Below are 15,253 nucleotides of genomic sequence, written 5' to 3' on the forward strand. Positions count from 1 at the left end.
TGCAGTGACAGTCTGAATTGTGGAAAGACGTATTTCCACAGTAGCAAAACTTGGGAGATGAAGTGATTCCATGCTGAAAACACTTCTGTAGGCCTTGGATTAAATAATCAGTTGAGCTCTTGTGCTCATCCTTGTCCAAAATCGGAAAATTTATTTGAAAACACAAAATCTTTGAGAGAAGATAAACTTGGTTCTGACGCAGATATAGCCATTAGCAGACTTGGGGAATCATCCAGATTTGAAGATGTTAGTCACCAAAGCAAGGTGCCACATGCCACAGCACAGGCTAACGGATTTAAAAATAAGAAAGCTACCTCCCTAAGCCACCGCTGGTTGACCAATTTGACCACTGGGAAGAGACATGTTCCTATTTAAATTAACTCAAACTTCCCTCTGTGCTATCTTTATTTTAAAATCAGATTTGTACCAGTTAGCAATTTTTCCCTAAAGCACTTTACAGATCTGTGCCATCACAGTTGGTGTCTGACTTTCAGCTGTCAGTAATGTAGTACTGCAAGATGTTTTTAACTTAAATTATATATATATATATATCTTATATTTAAATTACTTCAGAACTGTGTATAGAGCCTTGTTTTTAAACATTTGTTCTCTTTCTGGAGATTGTGTACACGTGCAGAGTTTGTTAGGAATCCAAGAATTTTCTGATTCTAATACTCCTACGGAATATGACTAAATATTCAGCAATGCTTCAAATTAAGTTAATGCCCCACCCTAGCAGATCAGTTCTTCAAACAGCCTACATTCCTTCACCTGGGAGTGGAAGGAAATAATGAAAAAAAAAAAGTAAATAAAGGAGTGAGATGGAAAGCATTTTTGCTGTGCAATTATCCTGATTCTCAGCTTGCACTCCCTGAGAAATAAGATGGAAGAGCAACCCTTGAAATGCCCCTTGGTCATGGCAGGGAAAAATTTCTTGTGGATCAGTACTACCATCCATACTCACCTTGACCAGCATCTTACTCTGACAGACCACTGAATTTAGAGAGAGATCTCAATGCCTTATGTTTTAAAAGCATAATAGATATGAGTGAGACATCCCTCGCAGCACTGTTTCTGCCCAGCTCTCACTGTGGGCTGGAGCAGAGAGGAGGAAGAGTGTTCAGGACACCTCCTCTCCCGTTGTGCAGGATACCGTTCTTTTTACTCAGCCAGTTTCCCCCAGCTACTCCATAAGGCAGCACTAAAGCTTGAGTTCCTGGCTCCCAGTGTAATTTTCACACATAACCAACCTGTCTGGGTTGAAGAGCTGGGGAGGAGCGTATTTCCACACACACATGTACTTGAGAGTACACTCATCCACCTCCATAGACCATTTCATACTTATTAGGCAAATATCACAATGACACCAGACCTTCCTTCCAAACCATCTGGAGGGAATAACTCAAAAATTTTGCAAGACTTTTCCTTTCTTCCCACTGTAATGATTTCATTGCCATAAACCAGCCTCCCAGCAGAAAAATCAGTGAATTATGCACCGTGCTGAGCAAAGCCTTGGTGCAGGGTCCATATTTTGCCATTTAGCTCATGACAAAACTCACATGTTTATCAGTCATGCTTGGGAGCATTGCTGCTCTTCAGCAGAGATTTTTGCCTTCTGAGGAGGCGGTTTGTGTTCCATACACCCTCTGAATCACATTCTGCTTTTTAGATTTTGGTATGCAACGATGACACAGCAAATTACACCCTTGTAATATGAAAAGATAATATTTTTCTAGCAACAGTTCATAATGCTGTGACCAGCTAGTCCAAAATGGTTAGCAACGACACATACTCAAATTCTCAAAGGCCTGCTGGTACTGCAGCTCCTCAGAGTCTCTCATTTCCCAGTTTTAGGCTTGAAATGAATGGAGTATCTTGCATGAAGGCATTCCACTCTGGATCATACAATAGTGGGAGTTTCAGAAGAATCTAAGCTTTCTTGACTTTAAGAAGCTCATCTTATATCTTGTGCCTTATTCTCATGATGAGACAACATCTTTGATGACCTTTATGTATATATGTTCTTGATAAGGGGAGATAGGGTCATCCCTAAATCCTCTGCACCTCCAAAAAAGAGATAAATGTGAGCAAGGGAAACTCCATTGCACAGCATGTGCTGCTACTTACTTACTTTGACTTGACATTGATGGATGCATTCAAGTATTTACAAGCTGCCTGATGAGATGACTCAGAGAAAGTTTGAAAGAAACAGCACGGCTGACACCCCTGCTTGAAGGGGGAGGAAGTGGGAGGGAAAGATTGCCTTGAGATCAGAGTTTGTGGTTTTTTAAAATGCTGCTGCTTCACAAGCCCACTCTTTGTGCTGGAGTAATTATGTGGGTGTACAAGAAAAAAAAAAAGCTAAGCAGCTTGAGAAAGGTCTGGCTGTGGGGAAACCCAAATTTAAAAATCTCGAAGAAGTAGAGCAGCTCAGTAGTCCTGGAGGAGGACATGCAAGCCATCTTTGCAAGAGCCCAGAGTAGTTACTGGGTCAGTCCTAGGACAGTTTGGGGTGCAGGTCAACCATTTTTCCATCTTTTCCATCATCCTGCCTGTAGAACTCCTCCCTCCTGGGGTTGCCCCCAGTCTGTGGCATTGCACACAGATCAGCACACTTCTCCCGTAACTTGAGGACTTCTTTAACTGAAGGCTTCCATGACCACATGAGGATGCAAAGAGGAGTAGGGATTGGAGGGCCAAAACTCCATCCAGACCTCTTCCTTTCTCCCCTAGAGTGTGTGTGGCTAGGCCCTGGAGCTGTGTCCTGGTACCCACCAGCACCAAGCCTCCTTGCTGGGAGTCAGGCTAAAGCCATGGCAAGGCACAGAACTGCCATTCTGGAGATTGTGTCTGTCATCACTGACTTTTCAATGAGCAGAAAGAGAAAGAAATTGCATCCTGTTCTGTGAATTACCATTTTTGAGCTGTCAGGCAGGAAATACCTGCATCAAGCTGGGAAGGCATTCCCATAAGCCATCACATTTAACTCTTCCCATTTTTTCAACAGCTTGTGCAGGTCACAGAGCTCTAGCATAGAAAAAAAAGCCATGGAAGCTGGTTTTCTCCACAGCTCCATAGGGTAGTGATGAACCCCCACCTGTCCTTACACCATCTCCCTATGTCACGGCCCAGGGAGGGGAAGTGCCTTTGTGCAAGGGAAGAGTGTGGTTAAAACTTGGACCTCATCCCCATCCTCAGGACAGCAATCCTCATATTGTAACCTGCATGGTAGGGAGAACAAGCCCCTCCAGTAAACACTTGGCACTTTTCCCCAGCATGAAGGAAGAGGAGGAAAATTTAAACACTTGGCACAGTTCCCCAGCATGAAAGAAGAGGAGGAAAAAGATCATTTCATCTTCAGAGTGTATACTACCCCTTACTGATTCCTAGCAGGGATTTTGTAACACACCTTTGTACAAACCAAGGATGTGAGCTATTTCTTGTATGCGTTGCTGTTTTAATTCATCAGATAAGCTGCCTTCAGATTCTGGTTCAGGCAGCTCCAGAAACAATCTGGGAATGTCTCGAGCATCCTCTGCCTGCAGCTCAGGTGAGCTCCTCTCCAGCTGTGGGGGCCCGAGTAGAGGTGCTGCTCTGGAATTGGGAGCTTGGCATGGGTTACCCACCTCAGGACCTACCCAGGCACTGTAGCAGAGACATACTCTGACTTGCAAAAGGAATGTGATGTATAAGAATTAATCTTCACCCAAGGAAATATCCAATGTTGCTATTTATATTTTGTTCATATCTTCTAGGGGTTTGAATAGTTCTGGATGTTTCCCGTTCCTTAAAATAAAAAAAAAAAAAAGAAAGAAAAAAGGGGGAGAGATTGAGAAACTACTGGAAAATCCTAAAATGGCTGTCTTGTTCTGAAAAAAATGAGAGTTTATTTCTCTCAAAAGTTTTTTGCAAAAATCTCTAATTGCATTACAAGATATTTTATTTCCTTGGAATTTCGTTTTTCTGTCAGACTTTGCTGAAAGGGATATTTTTCTTGTCAAATCTTGTGTAATTACAAAAATAAAGGCACATTTACAGCTATGGTGGTGAAATTTCATTTGGAATGAAAGACATTAAAGAAATGTAGGTGTATTGATGTTGTTGCAAATAGTATTATGTAACAGAAATTTGGATGAAATGGACTCGTAGGTCTTTACTAGAGGTGAGATTACTCATTTCCCAGTGCTCAACAGAACTAGCTGTCCCTGCTAACACTAATGGAACAACTTCAGTGGAACAACTGCAGGGGGAACTGGTTTGGGATACTGGTACCTCAAATTAATTCCTCCTTTCTTTTAGGAGTCTAAAGGAACAAAACTCCGACTTGCAGAGTGCAGTGAGGAAATTAACTTAATTGCTGAAGCAATAATGCTTAATACAAATCATGACACACAAATAAAATCCAGGAGAAAGGAGCCTCTAGCTGCACAAGGAAAAAGCTCTATGAGATTTTAAAATGTTCCCTTGCATGCATATATGCAGTGTTTTGTACAGTAACCATAAAAATGACATGGCTGTTTTATACCTTTCAAGCACAAGCAACCTGTTTTGACTTTGTAGCACTTGGTGAGTCATTAGAGAAACTGATCTTACTAAGAGCTTTGCTATTTCTCTTGTTCTAACTGAGATAGTTAAAAAAAAAAAGGCTTGGGTAGGATACATACCGCAAAAACAAAATAATGTGCATGTTCATTGTCTCCCAATCCCTGCCATGTGCAGGCTTGGGTATCCAGATTGCTCTTACTTTGCCATCCAGGATAGGCACCGGCTCCAGAGTCGCTTATCAGAGGTGGAGACTCACTGGATATCCTTTCCTCTTTTCCTGCAAGTGCTTGGGGAGAGAAACAAAGGTATCTTTTTGCTCAGTAATAGACTTAGGCATGGGGTAATCTGGCGTAGCTGGTGTCTGTGATGACACCTGGCCATCCACCAGGTCTCAGCCATGGATCACCTGGGCACACTAAGCCTTGAGTTGGAGCTACAGATCCAGGCACTGCACCCCTCACAGGTCTCTTGGTTCATCCCCTGCCTGGGACCTGCCCACTGAGCCCTTCTGCCCTGCAGATCCCCTGCTCTGTGCCATCCTGGCCTCCACCTCAGCTGGTGCAGCCGAACTCTGCACAGGGAACAGCACAAATGAGAGCGAGAAGACAAAGACACCACAAAGACTTTGCCCAGTGTCCGTGATCATACCTCTGCTCTCCTTAATAGTCAACCACCTGAACTCAAAGCACTTTACAGGAAGAAAAGCAACAACTAACCCATAAATAAAGCATTGCACTCCTTCTCGATGTATTTTTTCCCCCAAGCAATCAATGTTTCTGCAACAAAGAGATTAGCAACTCCTCTGAGTGGGAAAGGAGGGGTCTGATGTGAGTGTGAGGGGGCTCTTCTGCAGATGACACACTGCAGAAAGAAGCACCTCTCCTACAAGATGCAGCCCATCAAATCCAAAAAATGGAAGACATCCCTGCACTATGGAATCATCTTATCTCTGAATCCAAACATCTGTGAATGTTATTTACTTATTTTTGAAGGCTGAACAAGCAGCTTTGTGTGCAGAGAGGCATCAGGGTGTTCCTTTGCTTCACTGTTCATACCTTTAATCTTACTCTGGCTGGCTGTGTATGGTATTTTGCTGTTGAGTACCAGTGGACTCTTTCATGGTGTCTGAAAGCTTGTCAAAGAAAATAACTGCAGCAAGAACAGAACAACTTTCCTATCATGCAGCACTTTCAATTTATCTCTTGATAGCAAGTGGTCAGGTGTCACCACTATAAAACCACAGCATTCTGGGATAATGTATAACCCGAACGATAAATCCAGTATTGTATTCCTAGTCTTTAACATCCTAGTCTTGCATAGATATGCAAGGCCCAGTGTCACTGCTTTTCCCTTCAGTTTAACCAAGGTTGGTCTGTCTGCTTAAGCTGAATGTTCTTCTGACTCCTACTCCTTTCTAAAACTAACCCACTTCATCTGCTGCCTGAATAAAAAGCTTCGTGTTAGTCACGACATCTTCCTGCACTGTTTTATTCACAAAGTTTGACAGAAAAATACATGTTATGAAACCAGCTTTTAATGCTTGATGGGAATAGGTCCAAAGCTGCCTGGGCAGCTGTCCTTCTGTGAAGCTGAAGGCAGCATTAAGGGCTCTGATGCATTTTCACCCTACTTGATACATTGCCAGCTTTACCCCCTGATCAGACCGAAAACCATCAAGTTGGGTGGTCCAAAGGCCCATCAAATCCAGTACTTCCCCTCTGACAGTGGTCAATAGTAGGTGTGTCAGAGCAGAAGAGGACAAATAAACTGTGGTGATTCCCACCACAGTATGTTTTTACCTTGTCTCAATCTGCTACCTGCAGAATACTCAAGCCAGATGTTGTACTCACAATTTTAATAGCTCTGGAAATTTTTCTTCTTTTAGTGTTTTGGTCATCTTGTGAACCAGTTCAGACTTTCCACCCTATATCATCCTATGAGTAAAACATATCCAATGACCATGCAATGAATAAAACACTTTCTTAACTTGCTTCAAATCACTGGAACAGGTTGCCCAGATGAGGTGTAGAATTTGCATCCTTGGAGGTATTCAAAACCAAGGAAGACAAATCCTTACCTAAGCTGGACCTGCTTAAAGAGATGTTTGGACCAGATTACCTCCAGGAGTCTCTTTTAGTCTAAATCATCCTATCTTTACAACTTCTCAGGGTGTTCACCCCCCTTTTTAGCAAGAAATAGTGAAATGCAATGAAGATGGTGAAGGGTCTTGAGGGGAAGGCATGTGAGGAGCGGCTGAGAGCACTTGGTCTGTTCATCCTGGGGCAGAAGAGGTTGAGGGGAGACCTCATGGCAGTTACAACTTCTTCCTGAGGGGAAGGGGATGGGCAGGCATTGATCTCTGCTCTGTGGGAACCAGGGACAGAACCCCAGGGAATGACTTGAAGTTGTATCATGGGATGTTTAGGCTGGATATTAGGAAAAACATTCTTCCCCCAGAGGGTGGTTGGGTATTGGAACAGACTTCCCAAGGAAATGGTCACAGCACCAAGCCTGACAGAGTTCAAGAAGCATTTGGATAATGGCCTTAGGTGCATGGTGTGACTCTTGAGGATGATCCTGTGCAGGGCCAGGAGTTGGACTTGATGATCCTTGGGGGTCCCTTCCAACTCAGCATATTCTGTGATTCTGTGAAATACTTCTTTCTTTTCACTTTCTTCTTAATCATTGACCATGTCATTCACAATTCCATGAAATATCACAAACCAACATCTCCTCTCTGCCCTTGCCATCTCTCTCTTTTCCAGACCCAGGTGATTTTTCTATTTAGCCTCTCCCCTTAGAAAAGGGTGAGGTGCTCTGTACCTTTGCTCATCCTTGTTGCTCTTCTCTGAACCTTTATTAATTCTACTTCATGCCTCCTTAGGCAGGGAAGAAGGACCAGAACTCCCCGCACAGATTAAGAGGTGAGTAAACCACTTTCTACTATGGGAAAGACTATTAGATAAACTTCTCCTAATAATCCCAGTTTGGTCAACTTTGGGAGAGCCATGAAACAACATTTTCTTCATAATAGTCCTGAACTCCTGTTTCTCCCACTTGAAGTTGTTCTTTATTGTAGTCTCATCTTACAACATCCTCACTTCTTTCCCTATGACTACTCTTCATCCTTGCACTTCCCTACCAGCTGGGGCAACACTGGTGTTTGTGGGGCTGTACAGAAGCCAGACAGTTTCAGCAGCAGCTGTCATTGCACCAGAAAACTCCAGCTTGGAGTGAAAGGCTCTGGCTCCTTGGCAACCTCAGCCAGTGTGGCTTCAGGCCACCAAAGCCACTTCTGCTGCTCTACCCCACAGCCCTGCCCCTCTCCTGCAGCACCTCCAGGCTCCCTTGAACAATGTCCTGGCACACTTCAGAGCACTTCTCAGTAGAAACTATCTTCACAACAACAACAACAACAACAACAACAACAACAACAACAACAACAACAACAACAACAAAAGGTAACAGGTAGTTTTTCTTCAATGTTAACACCTCAAAATGGCTCTTCAAAGGAGCAGAGAACATCTGAGCCAGCCTAGGGGATGGAGTGGGTCTGTGAGAGAGGGGCACATGGAGGCACTGCAGTGCAGAGGCAGCTGTTCCATCAGCTGAGGCTGCTGTGGGATGCAGCTGCGCTCCCTCTTCCAGAGAGGAGTCCCTGGAAGCTCATAGCCTGAGGAAGGAAGCTGCTAATGAGCATTTTTCCTTCTTCCCTTTCTCACATGCAAAAGTACAATTCTTTTAATGGCAAATGATAATAACTGTAATATGTCATGATTACACTGCACTTTTTTTTTTTCCCAGCAAATCTTTGCTGGTTTTATGTAAAGTCTGTCCTCACAAAGCTGTGTGAGGTATCTAACACTGAAAGCAAAAGGCTGTCTGACAGATAAATAAGGTGAAATTCAGGGAACTAAAACTATGTGATTGAGTTCACACAGTCTTTTAGAAGCAGTCAAGAAGCAGGACTTAGAGGTCTGTCTCAAACTTCATTAATGGCTTTAGCCACTGGAAAAACTGCTTGTACAGAAGGAAGAATTCCTCCAGGTAATACTGCTGGGTAGGTGAGTGAGGAGAAGCCTGATGAGTGTCTGAAGCAGACACCTAATTCCTTTTTGTGCTTTTCAGGCACCTTATCAACAGTCTTATCTTTTAGTATCTGTAGCCTTTCGTTCAGTTTCTCTTCCCTAAGAGGGATGGCTCAGGTTTAGATGCCTCACACAGATTGGAAAAACAATTTTCTGTCTGGGTCAGACTACTCCTCTTTTATAGATTTCTCTTCTGAGATCCCTCCAGACCTCTCTTTCTTCTCTTCAGAAATCTGAAAAAGATAAGCCCTGCTCTTCTAATAGTAAGGAGACATCCTGGTCCCAGCCGAGGGCCTCTGCTCTCCAGCTATTGGCCCTGCCAGCAATCATCATGGGCTTGAGTCAGGAAAGCATTTCAAAATTTTAATACATCTATCCCTGTCCAGGAGAGCACTGCAGTCAGGAACATTCGAACTCACTTGCAGACCCCCTGTACTGTCAATGAACTCTTGTAGAAAATGAGTATCATACCCACAAGACAACAAAGCAGAGTAAATGTAACATAGTTGGTGGGACTTTCATGTTTGTCTAAGGTTTTAAGTAGTCCATATTTTTATATCATATGACTTCGAAAATGGTATTTGTTCATGTAATTAGAGACTGTACTGTCACAAGGCAGCCAAATGCAGACTCTGTGTGCAACCTGAATATTGTCATTTCCTGGTATCTGTTTAAAATATATTCTTCATGCATTCTTTTATAGGTTTCTTTCCCCCAACTCTTATTCAATATTCTAAAGTATTTTAAATGATAAAAAAAAATGAAGAGAGAAAAAGAGAAAACTGAATTCCTAAGAACTATGGCAATGACAATGCTACATACCTCTAAGGAAAGGTCTTTTTCTTTGCATACTCTGGGAGCTACAACCACACCAAAGACAACCATGCAACAACCATGTCTAGCTTTGCAGAACCAGATCACAACCTGAACTGCCATCAGAAACTTGAAGTGTCCCACCAAATGCTTTTCACCTGTCGATCTTGAAGTGGGTTAAGAAGAAGGGCAAATATTACTGTATTCATTTTGCACTCACACAAAGGCACTGTTTCCAAAGAATTGAAGGGAGATATCTTGAGGGGAGAGGTCAGGAGCAGTAAAGTCATGGAACAGCACAAGGCTCATCTAAATCCCAGACCAGAGCATGACCCTCCCCTCAAATATGTTGCCTCCTTTGGAGTTTTCTTTCATGAAAGGATACTCTGCTATCCCATTAGGGCACTCTATTCCATTACAGTAAAAGCAAGAAGAATAAGATGGAGGCACTTCTCATTGCTAATCAATCTCTTTCTGCTGTCATTGACTTACAAGTAAACCACAGCCTGCCTTTGCACCAAATATTACTGAAAAGGAATAGTGCCGCTTGCACTCTGAGTGCCACAGCTCTGACTCAACCCAGTCCCACTGGACCCTTAGACCATGACAGTTCCCTAAGGCAAGCAGGGCCCAAATCACACTGCAGCACCTCTTTCCCTGTGCACTGAGCATGCACTGCAACAGGGTGATGGCTCCCATTACTACCCCAAAATGACAAAGATAAACTGAATTTCAATTTTATTTTGATTTCAAGCTGCCCCGTATATTGTACCTTTGGTAAGAAAAAGCAAGAGCTCAGGCTCTCCCAGGAAGACCTTGTCCTGAAGCTGTTGCAGAGGAGAAAGCTGTACAAATTGTTTTTCTTTTACAGGAACATGATGTGCAGAACAACATGCTTGGCTCCAGAACCCAACGATAAGGCAGGATGCGGGAATTGCCTCCCACTCTGGCCAGAAACCCAGAACCACATCCTCTCTCTCAGGAACAATCCGCTGTTTTTTCCTCTGTTGCCTACTACTGACCACGAGGATGGTGGACATCCCACTCCAGCCTGAAAGGGATTGTTTACCCTGTTATGAATACCATAGCTAAGAGCCCACAAGTAGTCGAATCACAGCCCCTGTAACCCGAGTGCAGAGATGCACTCCTGCTCTGTGAGGGCTCCTTTCCCACCCTGCAGCAGATTTCTGCCTCTGATAGTTCAAAAACCTGCTCTTCAGAGCAAAGAAATACTAATGCAACTGCTTTCCTGACACTCTTGTTTTCAACTAGACAATGGTCTTTTCATACCCCCCATATTAAATCTGATGAGATGGCTTTGCTTAAACCTGTATGCTCATATACATATTTTCATGCTGAGACAATGTTTAATAAGCTCAGTCCTGCCTAACTAAATAACTTCTATCCAGCAGGCATTGCTTAGGTAGGTTCACAAACCTTGAAAGGAATTACCTGGATACCCTTCATTTTTATGGCAGCATCCCTAGTAAATAGGGAATCATGGTTGGAGTTCTAACAACACTGTGATCATTCCCATCTTCCTGTATCAGCAATCCCACTAAAGCCCAGGACAACTTTACCCTAAAGTGAGAAAGTAGTGAGCATTCAATACCACTAGCATTCAGCTAGAATCTTGTACAAGCTCTGGAGGGGCTCGATTTCCACTGTGAGCATTGTTCTCCCTAAAATAGGACAAAACTCCATGAAGAAAAAGCCTTTTTTCACAGTTGTGATGGAATCATATTCTCATCTATTCTAACAAAAGGATAAAACCCGGAACAGTCAAAGTTGACAGGATAAATTAATCCCTCTTAATATTTGTCCTGCACTTTAATCTCAAGTGCCACTAACCTACGTTGTTTAAAAACAATCAACTGGTCTCTGTTTCAATACTGGTTTTGTGTGCTCTAGAATCAATTTTCCCTATTTGTACTCTCTTCCATCCCTTCACAAGTTTAATTTCCTTATTTAAAAATGAGCAAGAACTATAAATATCAGAAAAAGCAAACCTTTCAGCCATGAGGCTGAGTGGAGACATGTATATCAGTAAGCACATTTCCTGAGTAATAGCACACTGCACAGTATGTAAAACGCAATTACGCTGTAGCAACTCTTATCAGGAAACATATTTACACTGATTTCTTGTAGCAATAGATCAAAGAACCTAATTTACTGACCTATATCTGTATTTAATTGTACATCAGTTTCTTACATAAATAAGCAAATTGTCTTCCTTTTTCTGAATAATTTCCTACTAATGGACAGCATTTTTCCTGACATAGAAGCTTTGCAAAGATTAATTTTTGAAGACTAAAACTGGTGTCTGAACTTAATATTAACTCTGTTGGAAAATTGCAGACGTCTGAAACGTTCCCTGCCTGTAGAGGAAAAGAAGAGCAGTACACACAACAAGGCCACTATGCTGAGTAGCAGGTGGCCTTGTCACAGAAATAACTAGATTTTTTTTTTCTCCTGTCTGTTTTCTCTTTTGTCTCTACCCACCCATAAGACCATCTAGAAAAGTGTAAATAATATTTATCCAGAAGAGGAGGACCAAGGAGCATGTAAGGCTCCCAAATCCTGGCTCCTATTACTTTAGCAGCCAGAGGTGTGCAGAGTTTCTCTAATTCCCAGCCATCCAACCGAACTTTCACTGAGACAGGACTTTCAGTACAGCTGAGCAGCTGATGGCCACTCCTTTATGGGGGGTCTAAAACATTCTCTTTCCATTCCAATCCCTACAGTGTAAAGACTCCCCATATGGGACACATCACCTCTGGGCTGCTGCCCTCCATGCAGCCCTGCTCATTTAAGGGTCTTGAATCATTTGGTTGCTTCAGCAGAGACAGGAATCCCTACAAGTGCATTTGAAGCCATTAGCAGCAGGCTCCAGACAGCATCAGCTGAGGGTTTCTGTGATTAGTTGTGCCAAGAGCAACTGGGCTGGGAAGAGGAGTCACAGGGATGAAGCTTTATTGAAGACTGAGAAGGTCCAAGTCTACAGAGCAGCCCAAGGACCTGGTCCTTCCACCTCTTATTCTCTAGAGATGCTATGGAGATTTCTATTAAATAATTTTTGTTACTAAATGCTGACATGTTAAAAACCAGTCATTCTTATGAAAATATAGATGTTAAAGTGAAACTTTTGGTAAAAATCGCAGCTTCTGTTGCTCTAGGAGCCAAAATGTGTCAATGAGTTGGTCCAGGGATTTCAGTTTCAGGCCTAGATGTGCTCCTGATCAGCATTATTTGAAAGAAAGCAGAAAGCATCTTTTCCAACCCCACCCACTGGGGCAGTCTCCACGTTTTTTAAATAAAAACTGCTTGAAGCAGGAGTATGCATCTGAGCGTCCCTCATCCCAGGGGGGTGCTCAAACCCACACAGACAACACCTCTCAGAGAAGAACAATCAACTTATATGGCCAGAGGTATTTAAGGAGACCCATCACAGAGCAGCTGATGGACTCATGTCAGGGCAATCCCTCCTGGCATATGAGAAACCCAGCTCAAGCCAATAAAGGGTTTAAATTTGTTTCTCCAGTAGTCCCAATGTGAACAAGCACCAGGCTACCACCTAGTCCAGAGCAAACTCACTCTTTTCCCTATTTGGAGAATACTTTTAGAGATCTGCCTCATTTTAGAACAGCATGGGAACATTTCCCACCCAGCTCTGTTGCCTAAATTTGTTCTTGAAAATGGCAGAACCAGCTGCTCTCAGGTTTCCTTTGACAAATTTAAAAGCAGAGTGGCAAAATGATAAATCTTTGCATTATCTTGCAATAATTACAGCTAATTCATTACAGCTAATTGAAATTGCAGGTCATTTATTTGTGCTAACTCACCTTTCAGGCAAGGAGTTTTCTATGTCTGTGACACAGGCTTCATATAGGTGGAAAAATAAGTCATCCGACTTGTTTAAGTTAGTAACATCAGAGGAATAAATTAATCAATGGAAGTCAAATTTGTGATGGAATTTTGTGGATTTGAAATAGTCTTACATGCCAGAAAAACCAGAAGATCACGTGCAAGCTTCACAAAACCCTGAACTCAACTATCCCTAGCCTGTGGTTGTTACAGGGGAAAGACAGGATACATTTATCACTTGAACTGTGTGTGGAGGTAGATCTGTGTCAGCAGACACTGCCATACGTGTCTGGCTTCCCTGTCATTTCCTACAGAGATGCTCACAAGTCTCTGAATGACATTTATGGAGCTTTGCAGGAGAGCGTCGCACATGTCCCATTAATTCTGAGAGGAGATGTGTGGCTGTACTTTGTAAAAAAATATTCCATCATAACTTACGTTGTCTAAGCATTTTGCATTTTCAATGAGTTATGACACAGGAGTAGGATAAAAACTGCTTGTGGTTAATATATGAGCTTGCAGAATGTTTGAAGAAGTTATTTTTACTTGAAAGAAGGAAAGAATGCCAAAAGCAGCCATGGTTGGGATGAAGAATAGGTTATGTCTGTATCTACCTATTTCAAGTGAAGTTCCTTTTTAGCTTTGCTCTGGGAGGAAGGTTGGTTTGAGAGGTTGGTTTATTGACTGGTTATTTTCTCTATCCCAGGATATTTCAATGTTTGCATTATGGGCTCAGAAACATATACCTTGGAGGGACAGGAGTAATTTCCTAGTTCAGGGGTTCTGCAGCCACACAGGAAAAGCACTGAAGGTCGGTTGACAAGGAAATAAAATCTTTTGGGCTCAATTTCCCTGAGAATAAGGAAAGGCACATATTCTGGAAAATGTGGGCCAGTGGATTTAAGTAAGTGGAAAAACCCGAAAATATTTAAGACATGGTTTAAAAACACTTGCCAAGTTGTTTGGGTTTAAAAACAGAAAAGCAACCACTGTACTTCACTATCTTAACACAAGTCAGGCTGTCTGGCCATGCTCCCTTCATGCAACACCTCACAGTAGTCTTTACTATTGTTATTATTAAACTGAGTAAAGGTATTTTTCAGGTAAAAAAAAATTATATCCCAGCTACCAGAACATTTAAAAAAGTGTTAGTTACTACATTTGACAAAAACAGTGATGTTTAAAATCATCTGTTAATCCATATGTGCTTTGAAAGGTGTTAACGTGAGTTAACTAATGCATTTTGAAAACACCACCATTTCTTTTCTCAGTCCACATGTGTCCTATGGGACCTAATGAAAGAGAAAGGAGGAAGCCCAGGATGTTAAAAAAAATCCAGTGGATGCTGACAGATATAGTGGTCCCGAAGAACCCACTGTTGTACACACTAAATATGACTTAAGTTTCCTTTTACATTGAGACTGTGGGGAAGGAGAGGGTCTCTGGTGTGCTGTGCTACATAATGTCAGGCAAACTGCAGCCTTTTTTTGAGACCAGCACCCAGCATTTGTGGTAATCAGGTTGTTCATTTAACATGTACTGGCTTACTAAGTAAAGTAAATTAAAGACTGAGGTGGCAACAATGATAAGCAGCAAATTTGTTTGTTCAGTAGGGAGCTGAAACGTGTCGGCTCATGCTTTGATCAGGTTAAATTGAGAGGTTTCAAAGTACACACAGGAAATGCTCCAACAGATTAACTTTGTCCCTGGAGGTTCGTCCAAGCCACTTTTCAGCCTTCTGCACTCTGTTATCTGTTTCAGCAATTCTGTAACTTTAACCTCAGAAAATCCACAGAGAAAAGTGACAGTGTTAAAGGTCAAGGGTTGACTTCTAGGGTGATGGGCATAAAGTCTTGGGCTTAGGAGACAGACTATTGGGCAGTTGTTGGTCCTTTACAAAAAAAAAAAAAAAGAGAGAGAAAGAAAAGGAAATGGAAAATTAA

At 42.3% G+C, this 15,253-nt stretch overlaps 1 long non-coding RNA gene across 4 annotated transcripts in view; it reads right to left on the reverse strand.

Moving 5' to 3' along the window:
* Positions 1–2,695: 2,695 nt before the first annotated feature.
* The window catches only part of LOC127462350 (uncharacterized), a 43,432-nt gene continuing 30,874 nt past the window's right edge, over positions 2,696–15,253 (reverse strand). For 3 of the 4 annotated variants that reach the window (XR_007900420.1, XR_007900419.1, XR_007900417.1), the window contains 3 exons: positions 6,345–6,479; positions 4,745–4,822; positions 2,696–3,786 (listed from right to left, as the gene is read on the reverse strand). This is a non-coding gene — a long non-coding RNA (uncharacterized LOC127462350). Of the gene's footprint in view, positions 3,787–4,664; positions 4,823–6,344; positions 6,480–15,253 lie in introns of all 4 variants that reach the window. The other variant, XR_007900418.1, reaches the window with a different exon arrangement.

This window comes from Manacus candei, unplaced genomic scaffold (assembly GCF_025592945.1).
Source record: "Manacus candei isolate 608988 ecotype Guabito, Panama unplaced genomic scaffold, ASM2559294v1 h1tg000126l, whole genome shotgun sequence".
Taxonomy (NCBI): domain Eukaryota; kingdom Metazoa; phylum Chordata; class Aves; order Passeriformes; family Pipridae; genus Manacus; species Manacus candei.